This window comes from Melopsittacus undulatus, chromosome 3 (genome assembly GCF_012275295.1).
Source record: "Melopsittacus undulatus isolate bMelUnd1 chromosome 3, bMelUnd1.mat.Z, whole genome shotgun sequence".
Taxonomy (NCBI): Eukaryota; Metazoa; Chordata; class Aves; order Psittaciformes; family Psittaculidae; genus Melopsittacus; species Melopsittacus undulatus.
Genome location: NC_047529.1, coordinates 67,346,336 through 67,363,055, shown reverse-complemented (window position 1 = coordinate 67,363,055; position 16,720 = coordinate 67,346,336).

Sequence of the window (16,720 nt, the reverse complement as noted above, 5' to 3'; positions counted from 1 at the left end):
CCCCCTTCCTGCGGGGAAAAGCATTTGCCGTCGCTCCCCTGAAGCCGTCAGCTGCCCGAACGCACCGAGAGAGAAGTAAGAGGGGGCACTGGGAGGCAAGCACCGGTTTAAACTTCATAACGCTTTTGTGCTCCGAGAGTAATGCCTTCCGAGCAAACAGCAGCCGCTTAAAGACTACCCCCAAAGAAAACCAGCCATAGCGAGCAGAGGCAGCGCCGCTGTAAGTTACACGCTAAAAAGAGGCGATACAGTGACAGTCACAAAAGTAAACAACTAAAACCAGGTGGGTCCACATAGGTACAAAATGGTATCTGGTTGTTCAGGTACATGCAGTTAGGGGAATTAGAGGGATGTTTGTGCGTTCTGCTCTGAGAGCCTGCGTGTACGTCAGTGTGTTTGCTCGGAAACAGTATCTCCAGACTTTCACATCATCAGTTACATCATCACACGGGGCAGATGTCACAGAGCTGATCCTGCAGCAACTGAGTAACGTAAGAGGGGACTGTGCAGTTTTTTTCCATCCTGACCTTTGTTTAGAGTGTTAATCAGAGGTTAATAAATTCCTCTGCTTAGGAAGGCAAGGAACTGGGCTGACTGGAGTAGGAAGGAGGTCTGGAAGGGGAGAGATGACAGACCACCTCTGGCTTGTGAAGGCCGGGTCGAATCTGGAGTCATTCTATGCATTTATCTGGCTTCATGCTTGAACTCAGAAGCCCATCATCTGTTCTGGAGCACAGGGTGTCAAAGACACTGGATGGGGCCAGCCCAGATTAGGAGTGCTTTGCATGGCACTGGAGTACGTGTGTGCTCTGGGAAGGTGCTGAGGCCCCTAGAAAGCCACAGGGGAGCTTGCCCTGCCCAAGGCTGGAAATAGAGGTACCCCAGGCTCTCTGTGTGGCAACTTGCAACATCTGCTGATGTGAGGGCTCTTTGGCTTGGAAATGCTATATTTCTTCCAGACCCAAGCTGATCTGAAAGTCAGTGTGAATGAATTTGTGCAGTGTGAAGACTGTAGTTACCCCTGCAGGAAAATCAGGGAGAGGAATTCTTTCTTTTAAACAGTACATTTTTTTCAGCTATTGTTGTTTGAATCTCTAGAGTGTATGCTCCCAAAGCTTACTTTGCAAATACAAAGTGTAAAACTTCTAATGAGTGAATAAACATCAGAATTTCCTACACTACTGCCACTCAAGAAGCTGGAGCATAAAGAAAAACCTTGAAAGACAATGTTATTGCAAGAGCAAGCACTATTACTCAGGTGTTAATTCAGAAATGTGTATGCTAAAGCACAGCAGGAGAAAAACAGTCCTGGGGAATTCAGGCCGGGAATGCTAATCGTGCTCAGCTGAGGGGAAGCATTAGGCAAATACGAATTACAAAATTCCCTGTGCCCAGCCACAGCTCCTGCTGGTGCCAACTATGAACAGCTTATTCGTGGGGCATGCTTGCCCCAGTTCCCCACATCACCCTACTTCTGGCTTGGACAATGGGACTAGTCCTGGGCAGTGAAGTCCTGCTAGCAGCCCCTGAGGGGACCCACCACTCCCTGCCACAAGGCTGCTAGACATATGTATACTTTGCAACAACTCTTGGCTAACTCTGTATATATTCTTTCAGAATGGTTTGGGTTGGAAAAGACCTTACAGATCACCTAGTTCCAACACCCCTGTATGCACAGAGACCTTCCACTAGACCAGGTTGCTCAAAGCACCATCCAGTCTGACCTTTACCAGGGATGGGGCAGCCACAGCTTTTCTGGGCAACCTATTCCAGTGTCTCACCACTCTCACAGTGAAGAATTTCTTCCTAAGATCTAATCCAAATCAACCCTTTTTCAGTTTAAAGCCATTCCCCCTCATCCTATCACTACATGTTGTATGGCACTCATCTATTTCCCACAAAAGCTGGTGAGAGAACAAGTGGTCAGCAAGGGATTCTGGTACTGTTGCTCAGTACACTGCTGGTAGTTGCCTGGGTGTGTGAAGTGAGAGCCTGTACAGGGCTGAATGTGTGGTTCCCAAACTGGCTGACTGCAAGCTGACATGATATATCCTAGGCTGGCTGCTGCCCAGGTTTTGAGAAACCATGAGTCAGATTTGCATCCAAAATGACTCTGTTGCTAAAACCTTTGCTCTAAAAATGTGATTTTAGATACATTTTATACTCTCTGTAGAGCACGTCTAGACTTTAAATAAAACCTTATGGAGGAGAGCAGCATTACTAGATTTGCATGAGATAACAGATTTAAAAAAATTACCCTACAGAGATAAACTTTTTTCTTGCTAAATACTTTGGTTTATGAGAACTTCATCGTGATTGAGCACAGTTGTGTGGAACTGAGTCTAGCTACTTGAAAGATTACTTTTTCTCCCTGTGATATACTGTCAAGTTGAGCTCGACAGAAGTTCACACATTTGAGCTCTGCAAATGAAGTATGAGGAACCAGGCAAGGATTCATTCTCTATGAGGGATCCCCAGTTTTGGAAAGCTCTACCCACCATCATCCACAAGAACCTGGATTTGCTTACCTTTGGGAAAGCAGCAGTCCATCATTTTTTTTCTTGTTAAAACTGTTGGAGGGTTTGGTTTGAATAGGTATGTTTATGGGTAGTCCTTTTACTCATGCCTGACTTTTAAATTCCTTAGCTGAGATCCATGGCAGGCACTTGTATTTTCAAAAATAAATGGAATTGACTGCCACAGTTCTGGTAGTGCATGAATTTAGGGTTGGTTGTTGTGGGTTTTTTTTTATTCACACTGAACAAAGATGTTGTGGTGGCTATTGCATCAATGAGTTCAATTTTTCCCATTTTGCAAAATTTTACAGTATTGCCTGAGACTTTACAACCTTCCTTATTTTCCCTCAGTTCCTTCTTTCTTCCCTTCCTTTCTTTCCCTGAATCAAAGAGCACAAGCTTACATAAAACTTCAGCAAAAGAAAGTACTAGGCTATGCAGCATATAAGCAAATTGCTATGCACAATCCCTGAAGCAGTTCTATAGTGAATTTAAATACTGATTGGATACTTTTAGCAATACAGCAGAGCTAAAGCAGGGTAATCTGTCTTTGTCAGCTGTGTACATGTATCTAAATATATCTTTGTGTGTGTGTGTATACACATATAAAAGGAGGACTCAATTTCCCAAGGCTGTAGTTCTTGAGACTTCATGAAAATTACTTCTACTAAAAATAATTAATATTTTTAGGATGAGTAATTAACTTTCATTCTTCTGGGCTCATGCTGATGGCCTCTGAGGAAATTTGAACTCTTATTTTTGTATGTATAGCAGTAAGTAACTAGCAGCATGATACTGTGTCAATGGGTGTAGAAATTAATTAAGGGGGCTTGGGTTTTTTTTTCCTTGCTACTGTTTTTTTCAAAGTATTTAGAATTTTCATTCTCTGCTTTGCCTACCATTGCAGAAGTATTCTGAGCACTTTTGTGAATTGTCTTTAACCAAATTTTATATTTATCTTGAAAATTAAATAAAAAGTTCTCATGTTTTCCCCTCAACATTTGTAATTCTCATTATTCTATACACTCAACCTACGTCATCTTACATTCTCCAGAATACATCCTGTATGCCACTTACACTCTGGATTTGGTCCTGCTTTCAGAAGTTACAAACTGTCTATGCTGGATTGACAGTTTCCACAAAAAAAATCTATAACCTTCTGTGACAAAAGCTTGTAGCAGTAGTATAACAGTCATAAGAGTTTCCTGGGACCACCCAATGAGAACAGAACTCTTAAAGCCTCTTCTTCATCTTCAGTTCTGAATTTAGGTGGATGCATGGGCATTTTGGTGGTAAAGAAGATGTAGTCGAATGACTCACCTAGGAAAAGCGTCCTAGCATCTGAATTATAGCCTACAAAAGAAAGTATCCTTGACAGTACTTGGTTTGAATTGTTCCTGCAGCTAGAAGGAAACTATAGTTACCTGCTTGGGTCTCTGTTCATCTTGTGAGGTGAAAGTGTCATGTACGTTCTACAGAAAGGGCAGGTTAGAAAAAGGTATGCACTAGAGTAGTTTCTTATGAACATCCTAATTAAATCAAGATTGTGTGTCTAGTTTAATTGTTACAGTATTTATTTTGAAAACAGTCAGTGCCATTATTTTTATCTAGCACTATGGAAACAACCTTAAAAATACAACTATGTATCTTGAAATATCTCCAGAAATTCCAATAAATAGCTTTTGCATATGTGTTCATTAGAAAGCTTTGAGCCAACACAGTCAATTGACACAATTCACTGGAACTGCAAGGTATATTAACATATGCGAGTTTCTTCAAGCAGAGAGAGCATTGCCTAAATGAATCAAACATTTTGGACCACATATGTGCTTACTAGCCATGTCTGGGCTAAGGACAGAAAATACTTTTCTAAAATTTATGGATCTTTCCAAACAGATCTTATGTCTAACATAATCTTTTAAAGGGCACCTACAACCTCAATACATCCTCCTTAATGCTTCTGTGTACCTCTAACACTCTTGGTTTGGTTTTTGTTTGTTTTTTTTATTCTCTGCCTGCCTCACTTTTTTTTTTTTTGTATCTTTCTCTTTTTTTCCTATCACATCTTCCTGAAATACCACAGTACTCTGTGTTTAGCCTTTAGCTTTGTAGACAGACTCAGGACCATGTTTCTGTTCCTGATCTTGCTGAATCCCCTTTGTCATTGAGGGTTAGATGCACAAACAGCTTCATCTTGAGACCACGCCCAAACAATGTATCAGAATTAACCTGGAATGAAAGGCCTCAATGCACAGCCTGGATGTTATGCAGTCATTCTGAGGAAGCTGAAGTTATTTACCACTGCCAGCAGCAGTACAGGCATGAGGCCGTTCCAAACTACATCAGCATTTTTAGACTCTCCCAAAGAAAGAATCCTTCATTACTGCATTATTTTTATTAATATGCTTTTGAAGTTATTTTTATAGTAATAGCTGGCCACAGGATTACCTGACAACAGCACAGGAGGAGTAATTCTGCTGAAGGGCAAATATATTTTATAGTTATTATTATTTTAATTAACTATGAAGAATGACACACAAATAGAATATTTTGTAAAATAAAGACTTAGCAGCCATGTTTTCAAACATATTGTGATTAATTCTCTGATGTCTAAATTGCTATCTTTTCCTTCTTAGCTTCAGGCTTGAAAAGCAGTTGAACATTTGTTAAAACAATTGTCTATCCTTATTACAGGATGATCAAATTATGCTTTTATCATTTTGTACTAGAGGATTGTTTTTTCAATGTTAATAATTTAAAAGGATTTCAGAAAATAATCAAATTAAGTAATTAAACTGATAAGGCAGTGGGGATATATAAACTATTCAAATTAGCTATTTTTAAATTACAATTCTTTGCTTCTTAAAGCCAAATTTCAGGATGATTTTGAAGTCTTCCTTATGCTTGTCTCTGTAATTCAACAAACCCTGCTGTTATCAGCAGAGGCTCCCATTATACGCTTTGTGACTCTGTTGAGACTTACCACTTCTGCAAGGAGTTGCTGTAACAAATCATACTGCTTTTGTGAGCCAAGCATGGACTGCAGCATGGTCTCATGGAGAGGGCACTGCAGTGGGGGCCTGGGGTCCACCTTTCTATTCTCAGCTCCGTGACTGTTCAGCTGTGTGACTTTGCATGAGATACTCCTATATCTATGTTTCCCCTTTTACCCTTTGCTGTCTCAGTTATTTAGACTACAAGCTGTGTGTGATAGGGAGTGTTTGCAGCTGCAGCACTGCATGGCCCAGTGAATCCCCAGTCTGGGCTGATACTTGAGGGTTTGCCATATCACAGGCAAAACACAGTCCTTTCCACAGCCAGCACATAATAAGAAATTGGCTAATCAATAGCACATTTTATAGTTAAAAGTAAATTATGTGTGTTCAGATACTTCTCCTTATTTTTACTTTCTTTGCCTAGGGAACACACAGCATTCACAAGAATTTCTTTGCTGGGCTGTAACCATTACTGAATAGCATGTTTGTGCTTTGAGGGTTTTATATGCATAAGCTAACACCAGGAACTTAACCCACTTTCACCTTCACACTCTCTTTGTGTAAGAAGGTTCAGATAATGTGTTCAGATTTCCAGTGGAATTTTTCTTAGTGTACCAAAACAAATATTTGGAAGGACATGTATGACAGTTTTACCAAAGAAAGAAAAGCCATGATAAAATCTGATTCCTATCCATGAATTTAGTTTTATTACTGACACAAGTAGTAATGTCTGCTTATACTCAGTAAGTCATTCTGCAGAGTAAGATGATGCCAGTTTCATACCGTCACAGGCCAAAATAAAGATTAATTTTATGGCTTTGACTAATTTGCAACCCACTGTGTTTTCCAGCCTCTGAGGCTACCTTCACTGTAGAGGTATCATGCTGAGCACATCTTCACAGTTGGATGAAAAAAGGAGGCTGAATTGTGATTCTGAAAAATTAAAATAGTGGTATATTGATTATTCTATATGCTGTATTGATTATTCTATAGATAGTTTGGCTGCAATGGGAATTGAGAAGCATCAGGAATGGGAACGGGAAGCAAACTGCGTTGGTACAATTTAGCAGTTTACTTGCTGCGATACACATCTAATATGACACATCACAGTGTCAGGTGGCATGTCTGAAGGTCTGCTAAAACGAAGCAATTAACAGAGAATCAGTTAAGTGACTTCCTTGAAAGGTATTTTAACAATTTTGCTATGGGCTGTTTGTTTGCCTGGAGCATTCTTTGAGCCCCCATAGATAAGCTAAAGGCTGTTTCTAAAAAATTGCATTGCACACGTTGAAAAAAGTGTTGCTAAATGGCATACATTTTGCCTTAGGAATGACTGAAACCAGCCATATATTTCTACACATGCCAGTAAAAAGTCTGCATACAACATCACGTCTTTTTGCATGGAGCACTCGGCAACCTTGAAAATCTGTTCCTACAAATAATTTCCCATATTCTCTCATCTAACATGTCTTGTTTTAAAATAGGCCAAAATAATAATATTAAAAAGTGCAAGCCAGCCAGGGCAGTCGACAGACTGTATGAGAAAACTGTTTGTAAAGAAAAGTTCAGATAGGAATTTGATAAATATAGGTGAGAAATGGTTTGCACTCCCTCTACAAAAGTTGGGGGTTAGTAGTCATTTTAGAAGCAGCATTAGTATGTTTTGCCTAACAATAAGGCTAGTTGCTTGGTGTGCAGATTAAGTGCTGGGTGGAGTTAGAAAAAGAAAAAGAGATGTTGAAACAATCCCTGGAGTAACGAAAGGGCATCATAAATCTCTTATCCTAGTGAAGCATAACTGGGGGAAAAAAATGTAACATTTGAAGATACTGTCTGGACAGAAAAGAAAAAATCCTTAGGCTGCCAGAGTGGAATCTTGAGACTGCCAGCAAGCCAAAGCTGTGGCAACAGCCCTGCAGTTTGTGCAGTGGATCTGGTATTGCTTATCAGCAGCAAAAAGAAAGAAATCTCAGAGCTGCCCAGCCGGCAACTCAGCCACAAAGCCGGCTGCCTCACTCCCCTGCCTTTCCTCCTCACCTCTCCCCGCCCTTACCCTCCCCCCAGCTTCCCAGAGGGATGGGGAGGAGAATCGAAAGAATGTAACTCCCATGGGTTAAGAACAGTCCCCTAACTACAGTATAACACAAATCACTACTGCTGCCACCAATAATAATAATGATAAGGGATAAGGGAGATAACAAGGGAAGAGAATACAACCTCTCACCATCCGCCAACCGATACCCAGCCCTACCGAGAGGTGATCTTGCCCTTCTGGGTAACTGCCCCCAGTTTATATAGTGGGCATGACATGCTGTGGTATGGAATACCTCTTTGGTTAATTTGGGTCAGGTGTCCTGTCTCTGCTTCCTCGCGGCTTCCCCTCCTCCCTGGCAGAGAATGAGACTCAGAAAGTCCTTGGTCAGACTAAACAGACTAAGCAGTAACTAAAAACATCGGTGTTATCAGCACTGCTCCCAGGCTGAAAGTCAAAAACACAGAACTGCACCAGCTACTAAGAAGGAGAAAAATGACTGCCACTGCTGAACCCAGGACACCAAGTTATCACAAGAGCCTTCCTAAGGAGGCAGTCATGTGCTGTATCTGCTGGGAAGCCAACAGCTGTGATGGCTACATGACTCTGTTCTTGAGGACAAGAATCAAGTCTAAATCACTCGGTGTAACACCAGAATAAAAAGCATTGGCATGACTTTAAGTCTCAGATAAATTTGAATTATACTAATGGAGAAAATGTTCACCATCATGCTCTGCAGTGCCACTTTTACACAACAGTGTCAAATTTTAGAAAAATTACTAAATAAAATAGCATTAAAGATTGCTCTTTATATTAATTAGACCAGGAGATATCTGACTACTCGTGATTGCTTGACTTAGTGTGACCTCACTGGCTACTTGGAGTGATTTAATCTGCCTATGAGGGAGATTTTAAAAATAAAGAAAAGAGAGCAACTGTGGGAGATAAACAAATAATTTCAATCAGAAATGTTATATTTTTATCACCTATGAATGCCAATGAAACAATGCCCAGAACAAGAAGGTTTTAAATAGATCATTTATCAGTTAGCATCATCTATTTCTAGATAATGTGTTCCCAGCTTCCTTAGTCATATCAACAGGACAAGAAATTGGTCTAAAATGTTTAAAATTGACTAAATATGCATATATTTAAAAATGGGCGAAGGGTTTATCTTAATGGTGCATGATATTATTGTTTTAAAACACATCACATTGCAACACAAGTAGCACACATGTAAAATACATGAAAAACTGGTAACGGAGTTTAAGGAGTATCTATCAGTAGGAAAGGATCTTCTGGTAGGGCTCTTTCCAGTAGAGTTCAATAGGGATTAATGTGAGTCCTGGCATTACTCAATAATTTCATGAGCAGGGTGGAAATAAATAGGATGACTAAAAGCCAGTGAGTAACTAGCAAATCATAGAATTAACTAGGTTGGGAAAGACCTTTAAGATCTTCAAGTCCGATTGTTCCTCCGGGATTGCCAAGTCCTTCACATGCTTAGGCATGGCTTTGCTGAAAGAGGCTGGGCTTTTTCTGTGTGCCTGTGTTAGGCATGAATTAGGGTACCAGCTCTGCTGGAGTACTGAGATACAGAGAAGTGTTATCAGGAAAAATCACAACAGTTCCTGCAAACAGACCATGAAGAAACCTGATGTGCTTCTTCCAGGTTAAAGCTTTGCTTGCAGTGCAATTTTTTTGCTGGGGATGCAGTCCCTACTGTGGATGTAGGTATTGGATCCTTATATACTGGAGCAGTCTTTTCACTTTCTTATTTAGAAAGCTTAAGCCTTTGAACTGGCAAAACTGCGTTCATGTAATGGGGTTACAACAGATAGAGGATTCCAGCACAGCTGTTGCCTTGCTTTCATATAGGCAAGGTCCATGATTCTTAGGCTGCTAAAAATGGATGTCTTGAACTTTCAGTTCAGAAAGGGGAAAAATGCCCTAGGCACACAGTCATACCATTTTAACTCTGCTTGGTTGTGTGGTACCATGTGAAGTAATACTGAAGGTAGACTACCTATTCTAAGATGTTATTCAGCATTTAAGTACGTGAGAGCAGAGAAACCACAGCTAAGAATACGCCAATACACTTCCCATGATTTTAAACACCTGTTTTCAAATGTTTCTTTCTTTGGGGTGGAGATATGCACAGAAACACTTGAAAACATGGGCAGGTAATTTTTATTTTCACATTTGTGGATGGTAATAAAATTTCAGCTTGTGGGCTTCTTCTAGGTACATTTTGAAATCTTTATGCCCTGCATTAAGCATAGATTACAAATTAAAAGTGAAGAATGATAAAGCTTATTTTTTTAATAGATTTCTTATGATTAATATTAAAAGTATGTCTGACAGAAAAGGATTACAGACCAATAGCACCACTTCCCCTGTAATATTTATCCCTTTCCTGACTAAGTGCTATCTGCTGATACAAATCCCCAAGATCCTGACCTCTCTTTTTTTGCTTTCCTTCCCCACAAGCACAGTGGAGGAAATGATTCCTGTCACGTAGCCAAAGGGGGCATATTTACATGGCTCCACATGATGTGATGAGGAAATCCTGTTGTAGAGAATTCAGGAGGAAAACAAGCAGCTTGCCTGTTCTGCCCCTCTATTTTGGAAGTCCTGCCTCCGTTCCTGCACAGGTTTGCTTCCTGAATCACCAATTCTGTGACTTTATCAGTACAGATCTCTGTTTCTCAATTTTATTTCTCCATTTTTAAACATGAAGGTTTCCAGGACATTATTCTCCTTGCTGATATATTGCCATATATTAAGTGATTGTGGTGTTGTCTGCTACGGATTTTTGATTTGCAGATTTTCCTTGTAGTACTCACATTTTTTTGTTCCTCCACTGATCATCTTTAAGCTCTGCACCAAAGTAACGAACCACTGTAAGTGCTTTAATTCTATTCTTTTCTGGGCTGGGGGAAAAAGCCTCCACTGCAGACAGGAGGGTCAAATCCTAAAGCATTCAAATAGCTTTGGTTGTAGCCTAGAGGAAACCAAACATAGAAGGGTTTAATGTTTGTTTTACAATGCATTTAGAACATATATAGTATTATGGTTAATATTTTCTATATTATATTATAAACAATATATGAAAACTTAGTGTGAGAGCTTTCCTTCACCTATCAAGTCAACACTTACAGGGCTGAAATTGCTTCCCTTCTGGCTCTGAGCTCTGCAATCAAAATCACTGGTGAAACACATCAGTTGACTAGCAAGGAAACCTTTAATGAATTTAGGACTCTTTGTAAAATCAACATACAGCTTATGCTAAAAAGCAATTTTATTAAATGCATGTGATAGTAAAAGCTACAGAGCAGTTGTTAAGAAAGCACAATACATGTGAGTGTCTGCGTGGTTTCAAATCAGGAATACGCTCCTTCAAGGGCTAACTGCTCCTTCAGCTGGCAGCCAGATCTCATGTGTTTAGAGCTGGATCTGATCAGAGACCACAAGATTAAGAACAAAAGCAGTTTTCTGTAATTTTCTCCTTAAAAGTAATAGAAACATTTTAAATTTCAGATTAGGAAGAGCCAAAAATACTAATGACCTCTTATTCTGTAGTGCAGCTCTTTTCCCCTCTCTTCAGAGTGCATTGTGAAAAAGAGGTAGAAGTGGAATACCAGGGCAAAGGCAAGAAATATTTAATGTATAAATATTCTTTTTTTTTCTTTTTTTGTTGAAAAACTCCCAAAACCCAAATGCTGAATAAATTTAAAATTCCTGTGCCAATTTTTTTGTTTTACTAACTGTATCTCAGAATGTGCATAAAGCTTAGAGATAAGGAGACAAAGAGGACAAGAGCTACAGTACTAGTCCTGCCTTAACATTTTAAAGAAAAAAAAAAAACAAAACAAAACAGAAACTCCAGTATAATTATGGAGAGTCGAGTTATCAAAGATTGTAAGATTAGGTTTTTTCTACTCACATTTTACTTTCAACAAGGAAATGGTGAACACCCTGAAAAAATCTGACCTGAATAAGAAGCCAGCACTATGAAAAGATTGTCTCACTGCTCTTAAATACAGGACCTTGACTATTGTGTCTGGAATTCGGGGTGTTTTCTACCCACTGCTGGGACACGGGACCAGAACTCTGTGGCTGCCCCCCTCTGGGCATCACTTACATGGCCACCTGCCCCATGCATAGCCCTCAACACACTCAACAGTGCTGGGAGACATTAGCATTTGTGCTCACTTTGCTCCGGTGGATGAGATGCTGCAGGATACAACACTTAGATGTAGGGTGATGAGAGCCAACAGCATGTGCTGTGGATGTTTTAAAGCTACATATGTTTTCTTGTATGGATTTGCTCAGTTAAACTGATTGTATATCCTAACGGTATGAAAAATGTGATTTCTGGATGTTTGAGTTTATGAGGCCATCAATTTTTTAAGAGGGTTTTATTAAGTCTTGATCTGGGCAAATATAGTTATTAGATAACTTCTACCTAGTTTTAAGAAGAAAATAAAAACTACAAATAAAGTAGTAAAAATGGGCAACAGTAAAAACCCTGAGGGATTTTGTGTGTGTAAAGTGAAGGCTTAGGTTCAGTTTTGACTGACAGGAAGAGAGGGAACTAGAGACCTCTAACATTAATCATTGTCCCTAGCTCATCGTAAAGTTTAATTTTCAAGTAGTTTAGCAATAATAAAGACCCTTAAGGATTTTGTGTGTGTGAGGTGAAGATTTAGGTTCCGTTTTGCCTGACAGAAAGAGAGGGAACTGCAGATCTCAACTATATTAACATGTATAGAGAATTGAGTTTTAACTTGTGTGGAAAATTACATGTTAACATTGCCCCTTACTCATCATACAGTTTAATTTTCAAGTAATTTAGCCTCAGATTACGAGAAATAATTTCTGGTTCCACCACTTTAGATAATGGTGGTGAGACTGCTGTAGATTTAAGGATCATTAAAAAATTCTTATTCACAAAAGTATGTGCTTACCTTTAATCACATATTAATTCTCATTGAAGCTAATGGAGTTTTAAAAAACGTTATTTCAGTCCTTTTTCTTTCAATGGATCTTTCACATTTTCCTCATATGTGAATTTCCTATAATGTTTTCTTATCTGGGGACCTTCCCATCTTCCTGCTTTGCAAGATCAGCCTCTAGGTCATCCCCCCCCCGTGGCAAGCACCGGCTTCCCAGGTACGGGAGGGCGGGAGAGGGTGGTGCAGAGAGGGCCAGGATCTACATGGGGATAGGGTGAAGCTCTACCACCTCCCTTTACTCTGTAATGGGAAAGACATAAGCACCACAGGGGATAGTGTGTGCACATATGTGAGATGGTCTGGAATCTACAGATTTGTACAGAGTGGGATAGTTTCCATTATTATTTTTCCACTCTTAGTGCATTTTTAGGAAGATGCATCAGTTCAGGTCTGATTGATAGATGATTTTCAGTCATTTGTCCTCAGCATCCCCTCAGCCCTGGTGTTTTCTGCTTTGTAGGGGATTTTCTTTTTCATTTTCCATTCAGCAAAACATCCCCAAAAGCACACAAGAGAGTAAAATATTAATATTTAATTTTAGAAGATTTTTTTTAAAGAATGGTGATTCTTGTTTGCTATTTTATTTAAAGGAGAAGCTCTATTCAGGGACAAAGAAAACAACCCATTTGGTATAACCGGTCAAATGACATTCCAGGAACATTCACGTCACTGGGGGTCCCTAGTGGTTGAAACTTCAAAACGTTTGGCTTCTGTTTATTTAGTGACATGAAATGTGGAAGGCTTTTGCCAGATCATTTGGAAGAGACTTAGTGGTGAGTAATCTGTCAGTTTTTCCATTCCTTGTGAAATTCAGTGGTACTGCTGTACCTAAACTCATGTGTGGTGTACTTATAACCACAGAATAGAAGAATAAATGTCTGTAGTAAAAATATCTGAATATGTTTTGAATATAAGGCCCAGATGGAGAGCCATGGGGTAGCCAAGTAGAAACATGGGTAAATGGATTTTATCTACTTCAATGTAGAGCAGTGAAGAAACTACTTTTCTTCTTGCTACCTATAGAACAGGCATGTTTACCTATGTTTTTATTTACCAAACAACTAGTGTTTTGTTGTTTTGTGGTTTTGATTTGTTTTGATTTAGTTTGGGGTGTTTCGTTTTGTTCTTTTTTTAATATCACTACATCACTGGAAGGAAAGAACATAGTTAAATTTTATTTTTCTTTGCTAGCAGGTAGAAATGTCCTAATTTGGATCTTTCAATCTAGAAAGGAAGAAACATAGTTCTAACAGTTCGTAATTGTTATATTGCTTAAGCATTGGAAAGAAACATAGCTATAGCTTATATTAATTTACTAAAAGAGTCTGAGAGTTAGAGTTATGCCTGTTTTAGCTTTGTAACAGTTATACAGAGATCAGTCTGACTCTAGGTACATTACCTAAAATGATTTTACTAAGCGGTGCTGTTATTTTATTTAGAAATGGAAAGAAAATGTGTTTGTAATTCAGAACTTTGTCAAGACTTTCGATGTAATAGCTCTCAAGAAATCTCAAACTGCTTCATGTGTCGAGACAAATACCACTGTGCATGTCCTATGTCTATCTGGACACAAGTACCTGTGTCTGTAACAGTCTTTATGCTGCATTAAAATGTCCAGCTAGACTCAGAGTGCTTTTGTATCTACCAGATATTCCTCTTAACTCTGATCCATGAAATTCCTATTTAGCACAGAGAAACACGGTGAATATGCCACCAACAGAACTGGCTCTGCTTGACCTCTGCCAGTACCAGCCATTCTTTGGCGCTGGTAGAAGAAACTCTGAGTTTTGTGGAAAGAACTCCTGTTCTTTCTCAGGAGTTTTCCTCAGGACCTGTCTGTACTTCCATGTGGTGAGTGCTTGTTTTGCAAACCTAGCTGTTCCCCTGCAGCACAAAGCACATAGACCTGTGGAGTTCCTCTTTTATTTTCTGGGGGAACCCACCTGCTGTCACTGAACAGTATACTCAGTCCTGGGCCAGCCAGAGCTGACCGGTGCCCCTAACATGGCTGTGAACACCTCCTTTGGGTTTATGTGCAGGGTAAGCATTGGATGGCTGTGAGTTCTCTCCTCAGGGTAGCAAGTCAGGACATCTGCACACTATTCCTGGAGAAACAAAACCTGTTGTTATTCAGTTCCCAAAATTACTTTGTTCTTTTCTCTCGCAGTGGCTGCAGTGAAAAAGATGTCCCTGATAACTGCAGAGAGGAGCTTCCTTGCAGGCTTCATGACCCCAGGGTGGTGCAGAAATCACATCAGCTGCTTTTGACAAAAGAGTTGCTGAGCAACTCTGGAATAGCCTGAAGTGGATCATTTAACAAGAAAATACAGCAGGATTTAGGCTTAGCACCTTTACAAGTTTGACCCTCTGAAGAAACCTCCTTTGATTGCAGTCACAGCCATGCTCCTCTGCTCCAGCCCCCAGGAGGCATGGTGAGCTCTGCCCAGGCATCCATTTCCTTAGCTGCCTCCTGCAGCACCACAGGGTCCCTGGGAAAACCAGGGTGTCACCCCTCCTGTAACACCTCCCAGGCTCACCCTGTCTTCTGTTCTCCTCCAATAGGGGTTTTAAAACTTCAGCTATATGTAGAGTTTAGATGCATGCCATCCTTAAAGCATCTCAGGGCAAGGGCTCTGCTTTCTGTTTCAGCAGTGCATGTGGAACCAAGAAACAAATACAGGTCCAAAACTTGCTCCCCTGCAATCCTTATATTCTCTATATATCTTCTGTATGTCCTTGCTCTCCAGAATAAGACTGGTTGCCTGAGAGGACTTTCTCACTCCCAGGAACGCCAGTGTAATTGCTGTGCCCAGGAGAAGACTTTACCATGACTAGGAGCCTTGACAAAGGCTAGCAGATGACGTGGAGAGTAGTAAGGATGAGGACAGAGCATTTGATAGTAAATGGCATTTACCACACTTACTCAATGGAGTGGGGCAGCACAGTAGTTACAACTTATCTTTTGTATCCCAATAAAAAACATGGATGTTAGGCTTGTCCCTGCATGAGCATTCATGCTTCTGGGCTGTGAGCAGGACTCCTGTCTGTTTAAGTGGCCAGCTGGCTAGAACAAGCTCCAATGACTTTTATTTTCTTTTGGACTGGAGATGGGAAGGAAAAAAAACCCAAGGAGCTGCCTAGGAACAGAAGTTAGAATCAGACACACACACCTGTGGGACACCAACCAGTGAGGTACGATGCTATTGTCTAGAGCTTTTTCAGCTCTGCTGAAACCAGCTGCCAGGGAGAATTTTTCAGCTCATAATCACCAGCAACAGAGAAGAGCTCAGGATGGAGAAGGGAGGGGACATGCTTTACGTGTGAGGCAAGGAATGGTGGGAGTCCAGCCATTGAAACCACACTACCCAGGAAGGTCTCTGCGGGGGTGCTGTGGGCAAGGGACCTTCTAACTCTGACTGTAGCCTGTACCTGATGAGAAGAGCATGTTAGCACATCACCACAAAGCTGTTCTCCTGGCAACTGTATGTGGCAGGGAAGTGGGAGTCTCTGCTGTCATGCAGAGCATATGAAGAGCCTCAGCAGCTCAGCACATGTGAGCAGCAGCAGTGCGAAAGTGCAGACCCAGGCTGGCCCGGCTGTGCTGCTTTGTGGGTCCTTCAATGGACTTGGGATTCTGTCACTCTGTAAGCCCAGAGGGTGTGCAGACCAGCTCAGAAGGTGGAGAACTAGGTTTCCTCAAGATTTTTTTTTTCCCTATAATCAAGCTAGAATGCTCTTTTTCTGACCCCAGGTAGTTAGATGCACTCCGAAGTTGCAGAAATTATCCTTGGAAGCACAGGGAGAGAGCCTAGTTCATATCAAACTTGTCATCTCACCTTGCTCCCATGTTTGTATGTCTTCTTATATACTCTTTGCCACCTTTACTTTGACTGCCATATGTATTCTGGTTTAGCAGCAGACCAAACATCTAAAATACAGTAATTAGGTAGTTACTATAGAACAGAAAAGATAGAAACTTTATTAGGAGATCTGTTACTGTTCAACATGTTAATAGACAACCATAGTTCAGTCAATGACAAAGATTGATTGTACATGACCCGAATATGTTTAAGGCAGTAAGTCTGACTGTGGGATGCAGGAAGACTTTTCACAACACTGAATGAGCTGGCAGCAAAGTGGCAGATGAAATTCGATGTA